The sequence below is a fragment of the Maylandia zebra genome, linkage group LG17, assembly GCF_041146795.1.
Source record: "Maylandia zebra isolate NMK-2024a linkage group LG17, Mzebra_GT3a, whole genome shotgun sequence".
Classification (NCBI taxonomy): Eukaryota; Metazoa; Chordata; class Actinopteri; order Cichliformes; family Cichlidae; genus Maylandia; species Maylandia zebra.
The window spans coordinates 2,751,561-2,761,004 of NC_135183.1; the positions used below are offsets into that span (position 1 = coordinate 2,751,561).

At 43.6% G+C, this 9,444-nt stretch overlaps 1 long non-coding RNA gene across 1 annotated transcript; it reads right to left on the reverse strand.

Moving 5' to 3' along the window:
• Nucleotides 1–7,308: 7,308 nt before the first annotated feature.
• Nucleotides 7,309–8,909, reverse strand: LOC143413162 (uncharacterized). Its single transcript, XR_013093761.1, has 2 exons — nucleotides 7,676–8,909; nucleotides 7,309–7,578 (listed from the first exon to the last, which is right to left on the reverse strand). It is a non-coding gene; the product is annotated as an uncharacterized LOC143413162 (long non-coding RNA).
• Nucleotides 8,910–9,444: the final 535 nt, after the last annotated feature.

The following is a 9,444-nucleotide window of genomic DNA, read 5'->3' on the forward strand; positions in this document are numbered from 1 at the left end:
TTTCAAGCGTGCAGACCCTGAATTGGGACACAACCACAGACTGAATGAAACACAGAAACTAAATACACATGAGGGATGATCAAGGGAAGTGGCCACACATGGGATCACAGCTGACACACATGAACCTAAAGACAGGACAGGAGAAGTGAAACTAAATACACTGACATTGGACACAGACTTTGAAAGTAAAACAGGAAACATGGAGATTAGACATGACATGAACTTAACATAACCACACAGACATGACTCATGACAGGTAGACAGGACGCACGAACCAGGGAGACTGAGTACAGGAGGAGATGACATAAACAACTAAGAAACAAAGGACTAACCAGCAACCTAGAAATTAACTAGATGAACTAAACTAGGGCACAAATGAATACCAAAGATACATAAAAAACTCAAACACTGGGTCACATGACCCAGGACCATAACAAGATCATCATTTAGCCTGGAGAAATAGTTTGTTGCTTTATAAGAAAGCCCTCCGCAAAGCCAGAACATCTTACTATTCATCACTGATTGAAGAAAATAAGAACAACCCCAGGTTTCTCTTCAGCTCTGTAGCCAGGCTGACAAACAGTCAGAGCTCTGTTGAGCCAACCATCCCTTTAACGTTAACTAGTAATGACTTCATGAACTTCTTCACAAATAAAATTTTTATCATTAGAGAAAAAATTACCAATAATCATCCCACAGATGTAATATTATCTACAGCTACTCTTAGTACCATTGATGTTAAGTTAGACTCTTTTTCTCCATTGATCTTTCTGAGTTAACTTCAATAATTACTTCCTCCAAACCATCAACGTGTCTTTTAGACCCCATTCCTACAAAACTGCTCAAAGAAGTCCTGCCATTAATTTATTCTTCGATCTTAAATATGATCAACCTATCTCTAATAATCGGCTATGTGCCACAGGCCTTCAAGCTGGCTGTAGTTAAACCTTTACTCAAAAAGCATCTCTAGACCCAGCAGTCTTAGCTAATTATATGCCAATCTCCAACTTTCCTTTCATATCAAACATCCTTGAAAGAGTAGTTGTCAAACAGCTAACAGACCATCTGCAGAGGAATGGCTTATTTGAAGAGTTTCAGTCAGGTTTCAGAGCTCATCACAGCACAGAAACAGCTTTAGTGAAGGTTACAAATGATCTTCTTATGGCCTCTGACAGTGGACTCATCTCTGTGCTTGTCCTGCTAGACCTCAGTGCAGCGTTCGATACTGTCGACCATAATATCCTATTAGAGCGATTAGAACATGTTGTAGGTATTACAGGTACTGCGCTGCAGTGGTTTGTATCATATCTATCTAATAGACTCCAATTTGTACATGTAAATGGAGAGTCCTCTTCACACACTGAGGTTAATTATGGAGTTCCACAGGGTTCAGTGCTAGGACCAATTCTGTTTACATTATACATGCTTCCCTTAGGCAGCATCATTAGAAGACATAGCATACATTTACACTGCTATGCTGATGACACCCAGCTCTATCTGTCCATGAAGCCAGATAACACACACCAATGAGTTAAACTGCAGGAATGTCTTAAAGACATAAAGACCTGGATGGCCTCTAACTTTGTGCTCTTTAATTCAGATCAAACTGAGGTTATTGTACTCGGCCCTGAAAATCTTAGAAATATGGTATCTAAGCAGATTCTTACTCTGGATGGCATTACCTTGGCCTCCAGTAACGCTGTGAGGAACCTTGGAGTCATTTTTGACCAGGACATGTCCTTCAAAGCACATATTAAACAAATATGTAAGACCACTTTCTTCCATTTGAGCAACATCTCTAAAGTTAGAAATATCCTGTCTCAGAGTGACGCTGAAAAACTAGTTCATGCATTTATTACTTCCAGGCTGGACGACTGTAATTCATTATTGTCAGGATGTCCAAAAAACTCACTGAAAAGCCTTCAGCTGATCCAAAATGCTGCAGCAAGAGTCCTGAGAGGGACTAGAAAGAGAGAGCAGATTTCTCCTGTATTGGCTTCCCTTCATTGGCTTCCTGTTAAATCCAGAATTCAAAATCCTGCTCCACACATACAAGGTCTTAAATAATCAGGCCCCATCTTATCTTAATGACCTTGTAGTACCATATCACCCTATTAGAGCACTTCGCTCTCACACTGCAGGCTTACTTCAGATTCAAGATTCAAGAGCTTTATTGTCAATACAGTAGTATACACAGTATACAGTGTACCGAAATGCTGTTTCACCCTAAGCCCCCCATGGTGCATTTATAAATATATAAAGGATATATCTCCAAGAGATATAAAACTAGGAATTACAAATAAATAACATGCTATGTTTCGGTAAAATTAAGGGATAAAAGGGTACTAACTATACAATTCTATACAATACTATAATGGTAACTATACAATATTAACTGTATGATAAACACAGACAGGACAGAGAAAATACAAAGTGGAATGTGCCAGTAGGTATTTAATACCAGTTTCAAGTTATTGTCGGGATATCATTGACGAGACATGACAAAGACATGTGCAAAATGCAAAATGTGCAAATATAATATAATTTAGATGTGTTCAGAACTATGTTACTGAGTGTGCAAATAAGCATGCTGTTCCCAGGTCCAGTTTGTAGTGGATTTGTGGAAGTTTTTGTTGTTTTTGAGTCTTTTGATCAGTATTGTAAGGTGTTTGTAAAGGCGTATGTGTATATCAGTCCTTTTGTGGTAGTGAGTTGAGGGCTCTGACTGCTTGGGGGAAGAAGCTCTTCCAGTGTCTGGTCATCACGGTTTTGATGCTGCGAAACCGTCTGCCAGATAGAAGGAGGGAGAACAGTGCATGTGAGGGGTGGAGAGTGTCCTTCACTATGCTGTTCGCACGTCGGATGATGTGTCTGTCATAGAGTTGGGAGGTGGATGTGAGAGGGCCTCCAATGATCCTCTCTTCTGTCCTCAATATGCGCTGCAGACACTTGTTTTCAGCGAGGGTGCAGTTCCCGTACCACACAGTGATGTAGCAGCAGAGGACGCTCTCAATGGTTCCCCAGTAAAATGATGTGAGGATAGGAGGAGGGAGACTGGCCTTCTTCAGTTTCCTAAGAAAGTGAAGACGTTGTTGGGCTTTCTTCATGATGGTGGTGGTGTTCAGGTTCCAGGAGAGATCGGCTGACCCAGGAACTTTACACTGTTGACCATCTCAACAGCAGATCCGTTGATGTGCAGAGGGGTGTGAGCCATTGAGGTCTTCCTGAAGTTAACAACCATCTCTTTAGTCTTCTGAACATTTAGAGACAGGTTGTTATTCTGACACCAGTCCACCAGGTGTTGTACCTCCTCTATGTATTCACACTCATCGTTGTTGGTGATGAGACCCACCACTATTGTGTCATCTGCAAACTTGATGATGTGGTTTGAGCTGTACTGTGCAGTACAGTCATGTGTTAGCAGGGTGAACAGCAGTGGACCAAGCACACAGCCCTGCGGCGATCCTGCGCTCAGTCTGACGACTTTGGAGGTTTTATTTCCTATGAAGACAGACTATGGCCTGTCAGTTAGGAAGTCCAAGATCCAAATGCAGTGGGAGGTGTTTATTCCTTGTGAGTCCAACTTCTTTACCAGCTCCTGGGGAATGACTGTGTTGAATGCTGAGCTGAAGTCAATAAACAGCATTCTGACATAAGTGTCCTTTTGTCGAGATGGGAGAGAGAAAGGTGAGGAGCAGATGAGATGGCATCATCTGTGGAGCGGTTTTGGTGATGAGCAAACTGTAGCGGGTCCAGATTCAGTGGAAGCTGAGTTTTCATGTGCCTCAATACCAGCCTCTCAAAGCACTTAATGATGATGGGCGTAAGTGCCACCGGCCGGTAGTCATTGAGGCAGGACACAGTGGACTTCTTTGGCACTGAGATGATTTTTGTGGTTTTGAGGCATGCAGGTACCACAGCTGGGCTCAGTGATGTGTTTAGGATGTTCGTGAGGATGCCTGCGAGCTGGTCAGCACACTCCCGAAGCACCTGGCCAGGTATGTTGTCAGGTCCTGTAGCCCTTCGCAGGTTTACTCTGTGAAGTGTCATCCTGACATCTGCTGTGGACAGACAAAGTACTTGGTCATTGGGGGAGGGGGGCATCTTCCTTTGTTCTCTGTCTCAAAACGTGCAAAGAAGTCATTTAGTTGGTCTGGCAGAGAGGGATCACTGCTGCATGCTGGAGGTGTTGGCTTGTAGCCCGTGATTGTTTGGATGCCGTGCCACATGCGCCGAGTGTCCTTTGTACTTGTGAAATGTGTGTTGATCTTATGTGCATACTGCCACTTTGCGTCTTTGATGGCCCATGATAGATCTGCTCTGGCTGTAGTGTAAGCTTCTCTATTTTTGGACTTAAAGGCAGAGTCTCTGACTTTCATCAGGTTGCGTAGCTTTGCAGAGAACCAGGGTTTATGGTTCGGATAGGTGATGACGGCATTAGTGCTAGCACTAGGTGGGATGTAAACAACAACGATGATCATCACAGTAAACTCTCTTCGGATGTAAAACGGCCTGCATCTGACTGCCAAGACCTCCACAAGTTCTGAACAGTGCACAGATACAGTCGCTGCATTCTTACACCAGCTGTTATTGATGTAAACACACAGTCCACCGCCGCATGTCTTACCCGATGATAGGGGATCTCTGTTGGCATGGTAGCTGGCTAGCACGTCTAGCTGGATAGAGCGGTCTGTGATGCCTCTGTGTAGCCATGTTTCAGTAAGAATAAGGACGCGGCAGTGTCTTATTTCTTTCCGGGTGTTTAGCAGCAGTCTCAAATAGTCCAGTTTGTTTTCTATGGAGCGCACGTTGGAGAGCAGAAGTGATGGGGGGGTGCCGGTCGACTACGGTTGGCTTTTAGCCTAGCATGGATACCGGCACGCTTACCGCGCTTCTGCTTCCTTGCACACCGTTCTCGATGTACTTCCGGGCGGATGCTGAGATGTTGTGGCTCCATAGCCCGTTTTTTTCGGCGCTTGCAGAATGCCGCTGCGGCACAGTTTCTCCAGCGTGTCTCCATTTGGCTGAGTTTGGTGGCGTTTTTCTAAATCCAGAAGTTGTTGATGATTGTAGATGTGTTTGACTGTTGTTCCAATGCACATTACAGCTGTATAATAGACCAAATTCGAATAGAACTTGAGTTAAAAACAAAATTGCACCATGGTTTTGGACCCGGTGTGGCCGCTGCGACCTAGTGCGCCGCCAATCTTGGCCTGCCAATCTTGGCCTGCCAATCTTGTTGTTCCTAGAGTATTTAAAAGTAGAATGGGAGGCAGAGCCTTCAGTTTTCAGGCCCCTCTTCTGTGGAACCAGCTTCCAGTTTGGATTCGGGAGACAGACACTATCTCTACTTTCAAGATTAGGCTTAAAACTTTCCTTGTTTCTAAAGCATATAGTTAGGGCTGGACCAGGTGACCCTGAATCCTCCCTTAGTTATGCTGCAATAGACGTAGGCTGCCGGGGATTCCCATAATGCATTGAGTTTTTCCTTTCCAGTCACCTTTCTCACTCACTATGTATTAACAGACCTCTCTGCATTGAATCATATCTGTTATTAACCTCTGTCTCTCTTCCACAGCATGTCTTTTATCCTGTCTTCCTTCTCTCACCCCAACCGGTCGCAGCAGATGGCCCCGCCCCTCCCTGAGCCTGGTTCTGCCGGAGTATTCTTCCTGTTAAAAGGGAGTTTTTCCTTCCCACTGTTGCCAAAGTGCTTGCTCATAGGGGGTCATATGATTGTTGGGTTTTTCTCTGTATGTATTATTGTACGATCTACTGTACAACATAAAGCACTTTGAGGCGACTATTGTTGTGATTTGGCGCTATATAAATAAAATTGAATTTAATTGAATTAAAAATAATAACTTTCATTATTTCATTATTAATCTGTCTGTAGTGTACAGTATTCTGCATTTTCTGTGAGTGTCCTAAAGTGTGGCAAAATTGAATGACAGCGGGAGAAATGTGCAGTGAGTTGAGATTTTTGACTGTATTCTGCCCAGAATGTTTTCTGTCAATGAGGATAAAGTTGCTTTGTAAAATCTGAAAATCTATAAATTGAGTTGACACAAATCCAGTTTTAAACTGAGGGTGGACAAACTAAACTGAAGCAAGATGGCATACAGGCTGTATGTATGTGATACAGAGGCAGGAGTAACACTGATTGTACCTTATGTGACAACACCAAGGTGATCCAGACATCGTGGTGAAACGGTGGTCTGAATGTTTTTCCTGGATGGGTGTACGCTGGTGAAGATGTGGTGGTGGCACAGGAGGAAGAAAATCAGGAACTTCAGCAGAGGCACATGGACCTGAGAAAGGGGAAGTATTGAGTGAGGAGTCCACAGCAATGCAGGACAAAATGATTTTGTACAGTCGTCGCAGCTAAACCTTGACCTTTCTCTTGGTAGAATCAAGATCAGATATCCTCTTTAATAGCAGTTCTCTCATGATGCATATATTATGAAGTCAGTTTTGATTCAAGTTTACCCGTAGTATATTTTGCCATGTTTTTTTTTTAAGCACAAGCACATTTCCTCTGGCTGGTTTGTTTTCGACGTCTTTGTAATGCCCTTTTCACCACATGGTTATTTGTTTGTGGTTTGAATGAACCTTTCCCTAAATTCCTGGACAAACCCGACTCATTTTAGTAACATGGTAGATAAATGAGCTTCATGGCAGACTAATAAAACCTGCAAAAGTATCCATGTCAGCATCAGGTCAGATTCTTTTTTATTGTTAATTGTCAACTGTTTTAAGTATTCTTGGAAGAAAAGAGTAATGGGCAGTAGCCCAATGAGCCTCACTTTGTAAATCCAAAATATTTATTTTTCCAGCATGGTGTTATATAACTGGGGTATGTTTCTTTGCATATACCAGGCATTTACTGTCTCACTAGTTATGAAATGCACTGAGGATGAAAGTTGAATATGTTTAAAAGCTGACAGTCACATACAGTGGGGCAAAAGAGTATTTAGTGAGCCACCGATTGTGCAAGTTCCCCTACTTAAAATGATGACAGACGTCAGTAATTTGCACCAGAGGTACACTTCAACTGTGAGAGACAGAATGTGAAAGAAAAATCCATGAATCCACATGGTAGGATTTGTAAAGAATTTATTTGTAAATTAGGGTGGAAAATAAGTATTTGGTCACCTCAAACAAGGAAAATCTCTGGCTCTCACAGACCTGTAACGTCTTCTGTAAGAAGCTTTTCTGTCCCCCACTCGTTACCTGTATGAATGGCACCTGTTTGAACTCATCATCTGTATATGTAGCCTGGCTAAATTAACCAGCCCAGAACACAGATTATCTTTGGGGTTCTTTTAATCTGAATGATAAAGTAAGTGCTCAGAAGAAAATAACAAGGTTGTAAAAATAAAGAAATAAAATTGTTACAGACAGCTCCTATCCAGTAACAGCTTTGTGCTCTGGTAACCCACTGCTACTGCAGGTTATTTCCCCAACTTTATCAGCATCTGGAACTCAAGGACATCTAGCGTCATTTCGTGTCTGATATAAACCCAAACATAAATAAAACAAAACTTAGCAGTGCAAAAATAACTGTAGTGGCTTCTCCTGCATAGATACAGAGCCAAGATTAAACAGTTAACACGGTACATTTCCCTCTTACCCACAGAGATAGTATAATACAAGTGTGAACTCAAATACATACAGTGCATTAATCCAGCAGAAAACGGAATATGGATCCCTCTGAGACGAACGGCGAAGTTGGTGGCAGCTACTCCTGGTGCCTTAACTGTTGCACACTTTGCGTTCAAAACAGATCACGCAGCGAAAAAAGGCATTGCACACCCACATAACACCAATGCAAGCTAGCACTCGTGCATGTCTCCGTAGATCCCCATGATCCCTTCCGCTCTCAGAGGTACCCCAAAAGAAAAACAGTGCCATCCAGTGGCATGTCCCATAATATCGAACTTCCACCCGGCTACATACTCCCCTGCTTAAGAGTCAACGTCCCCGGTGACTCAATTGGTATATCTCAACTCATGCACTGCTTCCTTAAAGAGAGCAGTACCCAAATTAGTCAACAACTGAGACAGTACCTCAGGGCTCAAGGTGATGGCATGACATGCTGATACAGGGACATGGTAAGGGTTTGAATGCACTCCAGCATTAGCTCTTTTACTCCGACGGGGCACTGGTGTTGGTGGAATGACCCCAATATCCCTGTTAGTTTCAGTAGCAACTGTCTCTGGTGTGGACACCTGCTCAGAGTCAGATGGTACAGTAACACGAGCATCATCAGTGTTTACAGACTCAGAAATGTCACTGCTTTGAACTGCTTCATCAGACCCCTGCTCTGCACTTGGGTATGAGGTTTCTCCGAACAACACATACTCAGGATCTGGATCTGAACAGCCTGTTTTCTCTTCTGTCCTAGGACTCACTACCACAGGGGATTCATTATTTTTCTTTTTCCTGGGTGCAGGAATTGGGCCAATACAAGGTCTAAGGTTAGCTCTGTGAACCCGTTTTACTGGCCCACCCTCCACCGGCTCCACTGCATGTGTGCTGCCCTGGACTTCGACAACCCTATAAACCACAGGGCTCCAGGCGTCCTGAATTTTGTTCCTGCCTTGGGGCCAGTGTCGCAGATAAACTAACTGACCTACTTCAACAGGGGGGCAATAGACTCGGGTTTTGTCCAGCTCAAGCCTTTCCGCTGCTTTCTGCTCCGTGTACTGCCTTGCTCTGTTATGTGCTTCATTTAAGCGCTGCTGATGCACAACCAGCCAGTCATGTCTCTTATCAAGCACCTGCTCCTGCCCCAGTAAAGCATCTACAGGAAGGTGGGGGTGCACTCCAAACATGAGGTAATACGGCGAGTGCCCTGTGGTGGCATGGGGAGTCACATTGTACGCATAGACCAATTCTGGCAAATACTCAGGCCAATGGCGTTTCTTGTCAGGTGGGAGGGTACGCAATAGGTCATGAAGTGTCCTATTGAAACGTTCACATTGTGCATTACCTTGGGGATGATGTGGTGTAGTACGGCTTTTTTTAACCCCATATAACTTGCACAGTTCCTGAATCACATCACTTTCAAAATTTCTGCCCTGATCAGAATGTAACCTCTCTGGTACGCCATACCTCATGAACCACTCTCTAAGCAAAATCTTAGCAGTTGTATCAGCTTTCTGGTCGCGTGTGGGGAAAGCTTGTGTGAACTTGGTGAAAACATCTGTAACCACCAACACATTTTCCCGTCCATCTGAGGCTGGCTCCAACATGCTAAAATCTACTGCAACCACTTCAAGAGGTCTAGTGGCCAAAAAAGGCTTGACAGGGGCATGAATCTTGGGCTGTGGCAACTTAGTAAGCACACATCTGTAGCATTTCTTAATCCACTGGTCCACTTCTTCATACATACCAACCCAAAAACATCTCTGTCTTAACAGATTCTGGGTCCGCTCCACC